Below are 16,064 nucleotides of genomic sequence, written 5' to 3' on the forward strand. Positions count from 1 at the left end.
AGTAACGTGTAATAATACTTTTTAAAGTTACATGTAGCATCGTTGTTCACAGAAGTCGTGATGACTTGATTACAGCAGCAACGAATATTATATAGATCTACTCGCATCACTTATTGTGCCAGCTGTGTGATCTTAGCCTCTGTTGTCTCCATAGTGCATATATATAATATATATATATATGCGGGGGGCTGGAAATCCTCCCCTCTCAATTTTTTTTTTTTTCCAAAAGAAGGAACAGAGAAGAGGGCCAGGTGAGGATAGTCCCTGAAAGACCCAGTCCTCTGTTCTTAACGCTACCTCGCTATCGCGGGAAATGGCGAATAGTATGAAAAAAAAATACATATATATATATATATATATATATATATATATATATATATATATATATATATATATATATATATATATGAGTCCACGGGGAAATGAAACACGATAAGTTCCCAAGTGCACTTTCGTGTAATAATCACATGATATATCCCACAGGTTCAATCATCACTACAGTAATACCCAAAAGTCACTGTGGAATACATTATTTTCTTCGTCTTCTAACTTTTTTTTGTCTTTATATTTCTAACACTCGACACCCTTCAACCAAAACATAGGGACAATGCATTGGATCTGAATGACATTTTAGGGTCATGACAAACCCACCTTCAGTATTGAAGAAGGTAGCTTTTCATACACCAGTGGTGTTTTGCCGATGTTGTGTAGATGATGGTAAAGATGATGTTTGAAGTGAATGAAAAATGCACCTAGGATGTCGTGAAGATGATTCATGTCGTGTCACCCTCCGTAAAGATGAACATGATGGTAATTAGGTTGGTTGGAGAGAAGGGTTTATAGCCTATCGACAGCCCAAGGACCTTAAGGTCTCCTCCAGCTGTCGAATCATAACCACCAGCTGCGAAATCTCGAAGGACCTCCGTCTCCTCCTGAAGACAATGCCGGGAGTGTACAGTGAGTGGACATGCTCCGTATGTACACTTGACCCTTCTTGTTGAGCAACGGTCCACGTGGAGGCAGACATACTGTGTGTTCAGTCTCTATTATTGCAGTTTATATATATATATATATATATATATATATATATATATATATATATATATATATATATATATATTCCTGTGAGTCCACGGGGAAAATGAAACACGATAATTTCCCAAGTGCACTTTCGTGTAATAATCATATCATCAGGGGAGACACAAGAGAGAAATATAAGTCAGTTGATATACATCGAAGAGACGAAGCTAGGAAGCCAGTTGATAGGCATGCTTTTGGCTGTTGTTAGTAGAATATACTTTATTATTATATTATCATCATTATGGGATGCAGGTGGTAATGGTAAACTTTTTTTTGGTGGTATGAAAGAACTAAGAAATTTCATTACCTTCAAGTTACACATTTTAGACCTAATAATGTCGCCAATGTGTGTGTGTGTGTGTGTGTGTGTGTGTGTGTGTGTGTATGAATAATCTTGAGTTAAATTAATAACACTGCAAGAAACTCTACGTAAGCCTAACATCATTCAAACAACCATGACTGATCTTCATTTACATTAACTGAATCTTTCGGTGACCCATGACTGACAATTGTGCAGTTAAGTGGTTTTGTTTAAGGCTTTGCCTCCAGGAAAGTTATTTCTCTAAGTCCTGTATTCTCAGTAAATGAATATATGTTCGCTCTATATTACTGCAGCGAGCTTGATGCTTTGTCACAATTCTGTTCTCAGGAATTGTCTTTTATATTTTTTGTAACCCACTGGCTACATTACATGGCACGATACATAATGGAGATCATATAACATACTCCAGAGGGAACAAGATCTCAGCGGTTTTTTCTCTGACAGAAGGACTTGATTCTATACCCCTCGTAGGCTTACAGCAGGTCAAGGTATAATCCTGCAACACGTTACGTTCAATATTCCTCTGCTTCGGTATATTATAATAGATCTCTGCCTGGTGTAAGCCCATTGATGACCCTGCTTGTTTTGTAGTGCGTCCCACTAGGTGATACTCTTATGAATCTACTCAGTACAGTTATCTTTGTGGCTTCGTGCTGTACGTAATCATTCTTATGGTCTGTGTGATTTTTTCACTCCTATAAAGTCGTTTTCTAAAGCAGGAATATTCCACAATATAGGAGGTGGGACTCCACAAGTTTAACTGTCCATAAAGTCTCGTAACATTATTGTTTATCGTTTCCTGTTTCCTACATGAACTCGAGTAAATTGTCTTTTCGTCCAGTCTTACTGAGCAACGTAAAACCACTTTACAAGAATAAAAAACAACTCTGAAATGTACGTTTATGAATTACACTGTGATTTAGAATATAAATGTTACTACACCCGGAATGAAATATGGGTAAATGAATTATATACAGTTAAAGGAGACGCAACAGGAAATGTCTGTTCATGTGTAAAAGGGTAAAAAGCTAAACGTGTGGACGCCGTGGACGGTGCTGCGTATTTATACACGAACTACTTTCTAAGTGGCAAAATTAATGAACAAATGGATATAAAGTACTCAATATAATCATGTATATAATATAAAAAAAAAGAATTGTGATTAGTATAGTCATTTCACAGTTGATCAGTGAAAAAATAAAGCTTAGACATTATACGGCAGTGGAGGATTTACCAACTTTAGTGATCTCCCGTTGGGTACTGTGGCCACCAGGGTTCGGCTCTCTGCCGCCAGATGGCAGCACTCTACTGGGCGATCGACATCAGTGTTTCTCGCGCCCCTTGCGGTAGATACTTTCACCTAACTTGATTGTTTTTCATCATTTCTGTATGTAATTCCGTGCATTTCATCTCCGTTTCTGCGTCCTTGGTTAATCTGTTGATCCCGTATCTTGACATCCTCTCCGTTCCAGCCATGTTATTGTGACAGTCATGAACATAACTATACTTTGAAGTACTTTTAGGATGTCTTTTTGAATCCCAAGTGTCAAGTTCGAAATATTATTCCTTTTTTTTTTCTAGTTTTTGTTTCATCCTACTCCTCTCTCTATTCTCATCCTTTGACATTCTCTCTGTCTATGGTGTCTATCGTCTGTCTCTTAAGCAATTCGCCAGTTTTAACACACTTTGAAATGTCTTTCTGTTACCCATTTTCTTTCCCTTAGGTTGATGAGACGCTGGGGTCCATATTCTGCGACCCGTTTTCTCTCCTTCCTTCCATTCAGCTCAGCTGACATTTTTTTTTTAAGTAGCGTTCCCTGAGAACGTAGCTCTTGTTCACAGTTTAGAACTACTGTGTTGACACCAGTCGCGCAGAAAGCGATTCCGAAACCATGTAAAATTCTCTTAGCAGCTAAGAATAACTGGGAGGCAGGAAGCAGACTGCATGACTTGAGTAGTTTGTAAACTAATGATATTTTGATGAGACCTCACTCCACCTCATCACAAAATCTTCCAAGCTACTTTTTCTATCTCATCCGTTTTTATTTATTTATTTTTTTATTTATCTATCTATTATTATCATTATTATCACGCTCGTCCATGGTATTAGATCCGAAATTCACCTGTAACAAGAGAGTTCGCCTACAGTTGTCATAATAATCTGCGAGGCATATAAATAGAAACATGCTATCAATGCATGCGTTAGTAGGGGTTGGGTGAGGGGGAGGAGAGAGAGAGAGAGAGAGAGAGAGAGAGAGAGAGAGAGAGAGAGAGAGAGAGGGGGGGGGGGGCATATAACACGAGCGCTTTTTATATGAGAACGAAATATGAAGTTTGCATCTGTGCTGATGGTACCCCTTCGAGAATAGGCTTGTTGGACAGACTGTGGGCTAACGATGACGGCTCGCACTGCTCGTTTGTCATGTGGTTTGACTTTATCAAAGAAACAAAAAAAAAAGTAAATAGAAAATAAAAAGTTTTAAGTTTCATCAGCATAGGAAAATACCAACAGCGTTGCTGGAATGTGAACCAAAATAACAAGACATAACTCTTGGACATATTCATGTAACGTGTACCGTTGCTCTGTACTGAGAATGTGAAGATTCGATCACAACACTTCCAAGAATTACTTACAGTTGTTACAGTGTATAAAGCCTCCCCGGTGTCTTGCTTTCCCCTGTCATCATCTCTATAATATTATTCCAAACTGTCTGTAGTCATGTTAGTATTACTGACAACAACATGAAATTCATATTGAAATATCTATACAATTATATTCATTTTATCCTACGCTTACTCGACTATATTTGGCCATCTCTTCATCTCCAGAAATCGGGAGATGGTGTCCGCCTCATGCATCAGCACTTCCCAACATCTGGTATAATATTAACTTCCAGGAACTGCTTTTAATTCAGAGGCGAAGTTCAACTTTTGAACGTGTAATATGGGTCTGCTGTGGCCATGGAGGATTTAATAATTCGGCGCGGTAGGCGTGTTTATGCTCTGAATACGTTTCATGTTATAAATTTACCGGTGTATGTTATTACAAGGCAAGTCGTCACTGTAGCCTGGCTTAACGCGGTATAGAGTGAAATGATTTTAAGCTTCCTCGGCACGATGTTGGTAGATGACTTTCCCATATAGGAAGATGATGATGGTCGTTTCTCTGTAGGATGGTGGTGCTTAACGTCTTGGTAAAGTAATTGGGTCTTGATGTTTTTGCTGCTGGATCTAATCGTGTCTGCAGTCGTCGTGATGTCCCGTTGTTGCTCAACACGGGATCTCTCTATGATGATTATTTTCACTATATATATATATATATATATATATATATATATATATATATATATATATATATATATATATGTATATATATATATATATATATATATATATATATATATATATATATATGTGTGTGTGTGTGTGTTTTATTCAGACAATGTGTTAATATTCTGTGCCACTACAACTTTGTGTTGTACGTGTTGTTCCTGAAAATCGTACCCAGGATGGGACGTGATGATGATATATCATAGCAACGTCCAGGACTGTAATGATCATCGTTCCATGTTGCTTCTCTAGCAATGGCACACCATCAAGGCTGTACACTGCTGTATACCGTTTCTCATTTCCAGCAGACATTCCACTCCACACCCGCCGACCCACTATCATCACACTGCATCCTCCCACTTCAGCCAGACACGGTCACGTAAAATTGATACTCACCTTATCGATGCTTCTTAACTTGTCTTCCCCTCTCGTCGACAGATTCACTCTTAAGACACTCTCTCCTCCACAGGAGGGTACGCGTCCTTGGGCATATGTAGCACAATTAATTTCACTCCGACATACAATTATGCCTCACCAGAGAACTTCCCCAAATGCAATTCCAGCACTCACTTATGCAGATTAGATTCCATCGCTAAACCTACAAATTTCATCTTCATAATCTTGTCTGCTTCCAAAGCTTAGCTTCACCGTGCTATTGCCGGAATGCGGTATGGCAGTGTATACCAGAAGACGGAGAAATGTATGATGGGTGTATAGCAAGCGGCTCGTGTGAGACGCGACCTGGTAGGCGAGGTGGGGCAGCAGACTGAGCGGAGAATACGGGACACCCGCACGCCACGGTGGCCAGATCACGACTGAGCTGCCTGCAATGGTGCCTGACACGCCGCCCACACACCCTACCAACCCCACCACATAACCCCGGAAATGCCCCCACACACCTGCCAACACCTCTACATTGTCCTACATCTGTCATTTAGTCCTAGAAGTCTACATGTCGTTGACCCATTCCATGAACCTTATCTACGCCGCCCACAAACACCCACACTCCTTCCATCTTCAACCGAAATGTTACTGTACGGTCCACATCTACATCACAGCACCTCGCACCGCTCAGTGTACTCTTCCCAGCCATTCAGTAGTCGACTGTAGCCTACAGAATTCATCGGTTTTTTTTCTTCTTTTTCATTTCTCGTTCTCCGTCTACAGTATCTCCAACAATCGGCCATTTCCTAACTTCACCAACAAAAACAACTCATTACCAACATCCACAACAGCATCACTACCCATTAGCCATAAAAAGCTCCCGGCCATTAACTTATAAAACATGCCACCATTACCCTTGACAGCCTCTTAGGCGCAAGACTTTCCCGAACCTTGTATAGCACGTTAATGTCACCTCTCCCACAAACACTAATTGGACCTACCTAACCTAACGCTGACAGTAGTATTTTAACTTTTAATTAGAATTTCATCTTAAGGAGATTTTATATATATATATATATATATATATATATATATATATATATATATATATATATATATATATATATATATATATATAATCTTTCATACTATTCGCCATTGCCCGCGTTAGCGAGGTAGCGTTAAGAACAGAGGACTGGGCCTTTGAGGGAATATCTTCACCTGGCCCCCTTTTCTGTTCCTTCTTTTGGAAAATTAAAAAAAAAGAAAAACGAGAGGGGAGGATTTCCAGCCCCCCCGCTCACTCCCCTTTTAGTCGCCTTCTACGACACGCGGGGAATACGTGGGAAGTATTCTTTCTCCCCTATCCCCAGGGATAATATATATATATATATATATATATATATATATATATATATATATAGAGAGAGAGAGAGAGAGAGAGAGAGAGAGAGAGTTAAAATGCCATTGCACAGCTGTGTTATTACGATAATGGTTATGGTATGTAATTCGGTCTCTCTCTCCTTTCATTAAAGTTGTATGTTACCGTCACTGTATACGATGCAATGTAGAACAGTTAAGTTAGTCAGTAATGTTCACTGTTAAGGAGCAAATTATGTTCTGTGTCACGTTTCCATTCATCGCTGTCATCACATGTGGTCATGTATGTTGGTGATAGTGTTGTCAAACTTATTATCATCATAACTATCAAGAGGATTTTCAGACGTATGTATACTGTTGATGAACGACACGAGTAGTTTATGTATGATCAGTTCCCTATCATTATTATCTGTGTGTGTGTGTGTGTGTGTGTGTTCGCTGAGACGGTATGGGCAGTTGTATGCCTTAATCAAGGACATCTCATTTACGGTGAAATATATATATATATATATATATATATATATATATATATATATATATATATATATATATATATATATACATATATATCGTAGCCTAAGCCAGGTACCCAATATCTCGACCAGCATACAAGGGATGGATGAACAGCTGGATTGTTTGTGGACCTGCGGCCCCGATCAGGTTTCGAACCTATGCGGACTCTACCCGGGTGGCTTGTGAAGGCGTCAGGGTCAGCAACACTAAACGCTACAACGGAGTTTCATACTGTGGAAATAGGAAAAATTATCTTACTTTCAAGGGTTTCCAACCCTTCTTGTATGGTTTCTACCATACACTTTTATTATGTTCTTTTTTTTTTCACTGCATTTAGTTTTCCTTCACTTGTTCATGCATTCGGTATTCTGTTACAGTGAAAATCTTGTCCGAGTCTTTTCTAGCTGTTGCTGAGTGTTTTATCATGTCATCTCGTTTGTCTTGTTAGTGTGTAGTTGTGTCATCTCGTCTAACAGTCATGTTAGTTGCTAGTCCTGTTGTCTACTTTAACAGTGTTATAAGTTTCTAGTTATGTCGTCGAGTTTAAGATTTGTTAGTTTCATGTCATGTCATCTACTTTAAGTCTTGTTAGTTTTTTATCATGTTAACTTGTTATCACAGTCTCGTTAGTTTCTTATAATGCCATCTAGTTTAACAAGTTTTGTTAGTTACGTAAAAGGTGCCATAGTTCAACACTAGTTGATTCGTTCTCATGACTTGTGGTTGAATATTTTTGCAAGTTTGTCATGTCCTAGAGTTCACCTGTGTCCTATCCTTCTGTAGATCTGCTTAAGATTTCTCCTCTTCGGTTGAGCAGAGGAGTCGAAATGTTATGTCTCACTTTGAACTTCATCCCGTACTGTGGTTATCTCAAGCACTCCTGCTTCTCGCTAAGTATTCATCATTGAAATATCTTGTCATCCGCAGTTGGACGCTCTCAAGCTTCTCGATCAATGCTCCCTCTAGAGGAGAAGGCAAATTGGTGATGTAACTTGAGTGTGGGTGTCACATACGTGCAAGAACGTCTTCTGCGATGTACCCTCGTTCTTCTTCTTTTGCGCAATATTATCTTTACTAAAATGATTAGCTTTCCTCACGACCCTTCCTAACACGGTCCTCTGTGGAACGGTTCATACATAGTCAAACCTCAGGTCTTTGCCTACACAAAGGTCTTGATACATGGTGGTGATCTTGGCCTGGCCTGGTTTACTTGTTGGCCATCATGAGCACTTTACGTTGTATTAACTCTACACGTGATTAACCAGGCTCACAGCTTGTATGTGTGGGTGTGATTACTGTTACGTGGAGAGGTTAATTAATACTCGTAAGGCCTCGTCTTTTAACTTAGTATTTTATGTATCATGTCTTCTGCTTGTACACACACACACACACACACCAATCAACTTAACCCTGGTGCCTCTTTAACAACGGGCTCCGAGAGGAGGATGAAACAGTTGGGTTTCGTGTGTGTGTGTGTGTGTGTGTGTGTGTGTGTGTGTGTGTGTGTGTGTGTGTGTGTTTTCCTTTAAGAACCTTGTATCATGAATCACACAAGAGTAATAAAGTAACTTTATCTTTTCATCTGTAAGGCTTGCACATACAGTCATCTCGGCATCTCCACAGGTCTTCCCTCTCAATCCTTTCCCATACCCCCACAAGACCTGACGCACGTACTGACATAAGCGATATCGAGAGCGGCTATGCACCAGACACAAACAAAATCGCTCCCATTCCTGATATGTAAAAGAGTAGTTGAGCCCAAAGACTCCCTGAACCGCAAATATCTCTGCCTTTTGATGGATATCTCTCATATCGCCGGAGATGGAGGAAATATACGGCCAGCAATGGGGAAGGAAGATGACTTTAAATTTCAGAGATTTATGACGTTACCATAAGTGTGTTTACTTAAATGTTATGCATGTTATATTTTTTTTTCCCTCTTTTTCATTCTAATGAGAAGGAGACGAATGCTCGTCCCCTACCTGTGGGGCGTCGCATCGCCAGGGATGGCAGTCGTTGATAAGTTCCAAGTGGGTAATTAACTTTTTAAGTACAGGTGTGACGAGGTGCTCGTCGTGGCTCTATAGATGTAGGAGGGGCTTGAGCGTAAGCTTCGCCTGGGTAGAAAGTATGAATGGTGTGATCATACGCATTTCTTATTAAAGGGACGAAATAGAGATATGTTTCCCTGCCACAGCTGTCACGAGACGAGACTTGACCTTCTGAAGCAGATGGAGGAACGGTGGAGCACAGGTGGACGCAGGAGAAGACGTCACTTGTAGACTGATTCCACAACCATAACCACGGCTGGGGTTATGACTGACACTGCTGTCACAACCACGGCTAGGGTTATGACTGACACTGCTGTCACAACCACGGCTGGGGTTATGACTGACACTGCTGTCACAACCACGGCTGGGGTTATGACTGACACTGCTGTCACAACCACGGCTGGGGTTATGACTGACACTGCTGTCACAACCACGGCTGGGGTTATGACTGACACTGCTGTCACAACCACGGCTGGGGTTATGACTGATACTGCTGTCACAACCACGGCTGGGGTTATGACTGACACTGCTGTCACAACCACGGCTGGGGTTATGACTGAAACTGCTGTCACAACCACGGCTGGGGCTATGACTGAAACTGCTGTCACAACCACGGCTGGGGTTATGACTGACACTGCTGTCACAACCACGGCTGGGGTTATGACTGACACTGCTGTCACAACCACGGCTGGGGTTATGACTGACACTGCTGTCACAACCACGGCTAGGGTTATGACTGACACTGCTGTCACAACCACGGCTGGGGTTATGACTGACACTGCTGTCACAACCACGGCTGGGGTTATGACTGACACTGCTGTCACAACCACGGCTGGGGTTATGACTGACACTGCTGTCACAACCACGGCTGGGGTTATGACTGACACTGCTGTCACAACCACGGCTGGGGTTATGACTGACACTGCTGTCACAACCACGGCTGGGGTTATGACTGACACTGCTGTCACAACCACGGCTGGGGTTATGACTGACACTGCTCTCACAACCACGGCTGGGGTTATGACTGACACTGCTCTCACAACCACGGCTGGGGTTATGACTAACACTAGAACCACAGCTGGGGTGCCCGAATCATTGTGGCATAATAGTTCAGATTTCGTAAGATGTGACGATTGTTATGTTAATACTTTATGCATACATGTTTCTTTGAGCTGTTCCCATCACAGGTTGTTGAATTGAAACATTAGAGTTTGCCATCTGCATTCATAGACGCCTTCCCTGTCTATGGTATAAAAAGGTAGACAATTTTTTCTAATAGAATTATATATATATATATATATATATATATATATATATATATATATATATATATATATATATATATATATATACCCCGGCCCTGTTTCTATGAAAGGCTCCTGCAGCCCAGGGCTGCGTTACTTCGAGTAGCAGGGAACTGTAGACTCCTTTAGAGATAACTTCTCTGACGGGACTTACCTCCTGATGACATCGCTTCACCGAAAGGTGACTTTTAGCCCATGGTATAAACAGGAGAGTCCGGTAACATATATACGTACACTTCACAATGCCTCATTTAGTAAGTGATCTATGGCCTCACTGGCCTTCAACGGTACAATGTGAACGTGGCTTTCATGCAACTCTTTCTGTTTCCAATATTTAGATCATATGTTTGGAAAAGCATTTTCCTGCGGGAGGTTAAAGATGTACAGGATCTTTGGCCGTCCTGGGTATTTTAGAAGTGTCGTTAGTGATCCTGTAATTAGAATATTTCCCCCTAGATATTAGATCCACGCTGTATGTAACACGGAAATAAGAACTGCGTCGTACGAAGTATATTTTCACGATATGATGAAACTAACGTTCCTCATTATGAAGCTATTTTTTCTTTATGGAATAAAGTTTATTCTTTGGTGTATATTCTGTTATATAACATCGCCAAACCTTGCCATACTCGCCCTCATAGTTACAAGTGTAAGAACATATTTCACTCATTAAAAGCTTCGCTGTGATGATACTTTGTTCATTTACGTACTTCCTTATTTTTTTTTCTCCCTTTTTCATCTTTCTACAGTTCTGAGTTTCGTCTCCACAGAGGAGGGTTACCTGGTAGTTCGAGTGGGAATAGACACTGCCACTTACTGTGGAGACACCATGATGCTCGTACTTCTTGTCGCTTGTTGGTCAAGTAATGTCGGAGAAGCGTTCTCTCTCTTCATAGGCTCGTCAGACTCTATATCATCATTGAGCTCACTAATGAAGTATGTATGCAATGAAGAGAGAGAGAGAGAGAGAGAGAGAGAGAGAGAGAGAGAGAGAGAGAGAGAGAGAGAGAGAGAGAGAGGATTTACCCATCTACGAGAACCTTTGTTGATATCTTGCCCTAAGACAGGAGGTAGCACCTAGGGTTTGCCCCGGGCCCCCGTAGTGTGGTGGTTAGCGTTACTGATCACTAGTCAGCCCGAAGTCAGACCCAAGTGGGTTCGAATCCTGGATGTGGAAGTCGGCCTACCCTCAACCCTGATAGGTTTTTATGCTCCCTTCAGGGCTGGCCGATGAATAGGTACCTGGCTTTTGGTGGTGTGTGTGTGCGTGTGCGTGCATACACACACTACATACGTAGGAGTAAAGCCTTATCATTGAATATTCTATTATTAGATACACGAAGAATTATAACCGTAATATTAGCGATGGTCTGTACAAATTGGATAGCTTTATTGTTGATAAAATTTGTAAACAATTCCCCTTCTTGTGCACATAATAAGTTTATGATACGCTCGTTGTCTGTCTTGGACAATCGCATGTTTACCAAATGGCGTCGTAGCTTCGTCTTGTCGTTGTATATCAACTGACTTATATTTCTCTCTTGTGTCTCCCTGATGATGTGATTATTACACGAAAGTGCACTTGGGGACTTACCGTGCTTCATTTTCCCCGTGGACTCGTACGAATATATATATATATATATATATATATATATATATATATATATATATATATATATATATATTATATATATATATATATATAAAAGATTGAGACGTGGCAACATGAATGTAAAGTTCGATCCCCGTAACCACACAGATAGTAATCGCATTACCTTGTTTGACTCCAGTAAGGCCTGGATGCCGGTTTGTGTCGTGAGGGCGCCGAGTTTGGTTACAGCCTTTGTCTCGCTGTTTGTGGGTGTGGGAAGTTGAATGTCATGCGTGTGTCATATGTGGTTCACAGCGTTGCTCTCACCCGCCCAGAATAACCACAAGCTTAGCTCAGAAAGGTTGTGAAAGTATAATCATCATTCACATTTTCGAAGGAGAGAATTCTGATGGATTTTTGAGATCGGTACATTTTCACGTGAAGTTTAGGTAGCATCAGGAGTTTAGTGTGTGTGTGTGTGTGTGTGCGTGTGTGTGTGTGACATGCCGGTACATTAATGATATATGTACCTGTATGGAAAGTACTCGACAGTATCGCCTGGATTCACAGGGTCCTATTTACATAAGCTTATCTGATCAAGCTCTGCCTGCAATACGAACTGAAGGATGTTTCGCAAAATTTCCTCACCTTCGTCTCTGAGTTGATTTAATGACTGGACGCGAGACACCCAAATAAGCTGAGCTCAGAGCGGCTCCCGCCAGCAAATGGTGAACGTGACACTGTGTCAGATTTAGCTAAGACCTTCCCAGAATATAATTAATTTATGATCTCCATTTTTTTTGCTTTACCTTACGTCCTCATGAGGTGCATTATCATTTACGATGAATGATAATGAGTAAGTAATGAAAGGGAAGTAATATTTTACAATATCACCAGAAGAAATTATTTTATCAGACAGCTTGCAATAAATTCTTCAATGACATCATTTCAGTATGGGTTTCTGTGTATTCCACTCTTCTAATGTACATACGACTCTTCATGCTTGACTAAACGAAAAAAAAGTACCAAAATGAAAATTTTTATTTTCCCTAAAACTTGAGATTAATGTTGAATGAATTTATAACAATAAAGGCATTTACAGAAACATGTCATGCAGTGTTTTCTCCCAGTATATGTACATGTTTCGTGAACGACTCTTACAATAGAATTATTTATTTGTATTCTGTTTTCTGACAGAGTATGAGGGCAGAGCGTTAGTACTGACGAAAACAAAAGACTATTACATTTTGGGAAGGATCCTGGGATGAGATGACACAAGCTTCAGGTTCTTTGTCGCTGGTTCCAGATGTTTGTCAGTCATGATGACCTGTTTTCATTAAATCCGAATTCATTACTCGGAAAAAAAGGGATACTTTTACCATTTTCTTTGCGGCCTGACCTGACCGAAGAGTGACAAAAACTAAATGAGAATTGTGGTATATTATCTCACCATAACAATAAGAATATGCGAATGTTTGATCATGTTTCTTGCTTTAGTTCGTTGATATACTTTAGTTCAGAAGATATGTAATGTATATAGGATGAGGAGGATTGAGGGAGGATTGAGAGGGTAGTGAGGATTGAGATGGTAATGACATGCACAGATCATTAGATTAGAGGAGGAGCAGTGTACCATAAGGAGACGGAGATGATGTGAAGCAGGTGTTTGCTTTATGGAATCATATTAGAGAAATACGTGGAAAAGTTAAATGTATATGGATCTGGAGAGGGCACGTGGTACGGTTGTCAGAAAGGATTCCAGAAGTTGCTTCCGCTTAATTCCGGTAAATAGAAAGTTACTAAAAGCACTAACGGTTTTTGTGTGGAGTGTAAGGCGTGCGTGCAAGTGGTAAGGGAAGCGAGTGAGTTGTTCTCTGTAACAGTTGGTATGCCGCAAGGATGAGTGATCTCGCCCTAGTTATGTAACGTGTTTATAGTCAGGATGAACGGGATTTTTTTTAAGGGGAGGAGTGGATGTAAGGGTCTTCAGACGAGCGGGAGGTCAACGATGGATTATAGATGGTGTTGGGGGAGGGAGGAAAGATGGGGATTGAATCATTCGTGTTTTACAGATGACACAACCTTGGAGGCTGACTCCAGAGAGGAACACCATCTGCTGGTGACGAATTTTGTAGGCGTATATGAGTACAGAAAACTGAAAGATAACGTGCTATAGGTAAGAGATTGAGATGCAGCATGAGAAGATATATGATGATTTGCGTGTAAGTGTGCATAGAAAAGACCTGTATGAGTGATTTGGGTGTCTAGGTATGGACGTGTCAGCAAATGGAACTGTAGGGGTTGAAATGTGTCTCAAAGCGAGAGAAGAGGTGATCGTAGGATTATTAAAGTCTGCGTTTCAAAAGAGGTCAGTGTTCGTCATGGCAAAGAAGCTGAAAAGTAATAGTGGTCCCAGTAGTGTACGAATGATTCTTCGGGCTATGAAGCACAAGCACGGAGGAAGATGGATGTGCTGATAATGAAATGACTGAGAACTTTGTGATGTGAGGCGGGTCGTATAGGATATGAGAGTGTGAGAGAGAGATGTGGTCGTAAGGGCAGTCTGAGAGCTAACTAGGATGGACCGAAGTGATTCGAATGCATGGAGAGGGTGGCAGAAGAAAGACTGATTGAGAGGATCAACGTAGAGGGAGGGAAGTAGAAGGTGGAAACAAAGAAAAGTTCAAGTAAAAGGAAGGATAAAGTGGAGGAGGCCTTGCGATATCGGGATTGCACATTTGAGAAGGTAAAAATTACTTGTTGAATTACGTATTCTTAAGTTCCTTCAGTACCTCGAAGAGAGGACGTGAACCAATAAGGAAGCTTGTATTCCCTCTCTGGATAACTGTAATGAGGTTTTGAATTAGAAAGTTGGCTGCTTCCTCGGGAACCATGATCATTAAACATTAAGGATCATTCTTTGTCCATATCTTATCTTCTTGAAATCAAATGGAATCAGAAGGTTCTGGACACCAAACTCTGCATGTTTTGTTGTGTCTTGTAACCCGTCGCATCATCTTGGTATCCAGAAGCACTGGCGTAGTCCCACACCAGCTGCTTGCTCTTCTGCCATCCATACGATGGTAGTCCACCAGAGCGTTTGTCTATTACATGAGGTTTAGACAGTTCGGAGGGAAAGGGCTTTTGATAATAATATATCAAGTTCACTGTGGCTGGCTGTACCGTCAGTCGGAATTCTTACAATGCAAAGAGTGTCATCCACACTAGGTAACTACTTGTTTACTGCAAACATAGTGAAAACAGCGTAGATAGGAGCACCATGGTGAGGGACGATGGTATTATAAAGAGTTTGTAGGTCAAGAAGGGTAAGAAGAGAGGGATTTTTGTAAACAAACAGGATATGAACTGTAAGGTGGAGAGAGGACACATATCTTGTGATTTGGCCTTTCCCCTGCAAGCTGCTTTCTGGTCAGACAAGGTTGAGGCTCTGTCCAAGAATGCTACGTCCGTGCATTCTGTGATGGGTTTAGTTCAGATATTTTTCTTGTCGGTCCACAGAGAATTGACTCGGGATGATTTCTCTGCAGAGTTATCCCAAGTGCCAACTGCAGAGATGAAATCAGGATCCAGTTTCTCTACAGTGTTCCGCAGGGCTTCTGGCAGTATTTCATACATTGATTCCTTGCAATGGACAGAAAGCTAGAATGGCGAATTGGAAGGCAGTGCAGATCCTAATGCCAACCAGTGGAACATATACTGCTGCTTTTTTTCTCTACCATACAAAGCTTACTCAAAGCTGAATTTCATTGTTGCCTCATATTCCGTGTGTCTGTCGCTGTGAAAAAAAATCGGACCGTGAAGCGCTCAGGAAGTAAGCCGATTTCATTGAGTTTTAACACCTGTTAAAGAGCTTAAGGGCGTCGATTCCTTCTATTTATATATTGTCTTTTACCTACGTAAGTCTTCGACGTGTTTGGTGAAAATGACGCCGACGTTCCGACAACCCAAAGGCCTACTGAACAGGATGTTGTTTTCTGTGATGAAAGGTGAAGCTCAGGGTAGAATAACGTGTGAGGTAGAGACACTGTGATTCTCCGGACTCTTTTATAGGTACAAGGTCAGCGCATAGGGACTCTACCGTGCCTACA

The 16,064-nt window shown here is 41.0% G+C and overlaps 1 protein-coding gene and 1 long non-coding RNA gene across 4 annotated transcripts in view; one reads left to right on the forward strand and one right to left on the reverse strand.

The window, feature by feature from the left end:
• The window catches only part of LOC139755501 (zwei Ig domain protein zig-8-like), a 181,206-nt gene extending 175,835 nt beyond the window's left edge, over positions 1-5,371 (reverse strand). For all 3 annotated transcript variants that reach the window (XR_011714111.1, XR_011714112.1, XM_071673853.1), the window contains exon 1: positions 5,129-5,371. The gene's annotated coding sequence lies outside the window, so the exon portion shown is untranslated. The remainder of the gene's footprint in view (positions 1-5,128) is intronic.
• The window catches only part of LOC139755502 (uncharacterized), a 1,033,757-nt gene that overhangs the window by 246,819 nt on the left and 770,874 nt on the right, over positions 1-16,064 (forward strand). The gene's annotated exons all lie outside the window — the stretch shown is intronic.

This window comes from Panulirus ornatus, chromosome 19 (assembly GCF_036320965.1).
Source record: "Panulirus ornatus isolate Po-2019 chromosome 19, ASM3632096v1, whole genome shotgun sequence".
NCBI lineage: Eukaryota > Metazoa > Arthropoda > Malacostraca > Decapoda > Palinuridae > Panulirus > Panulirus ornatus.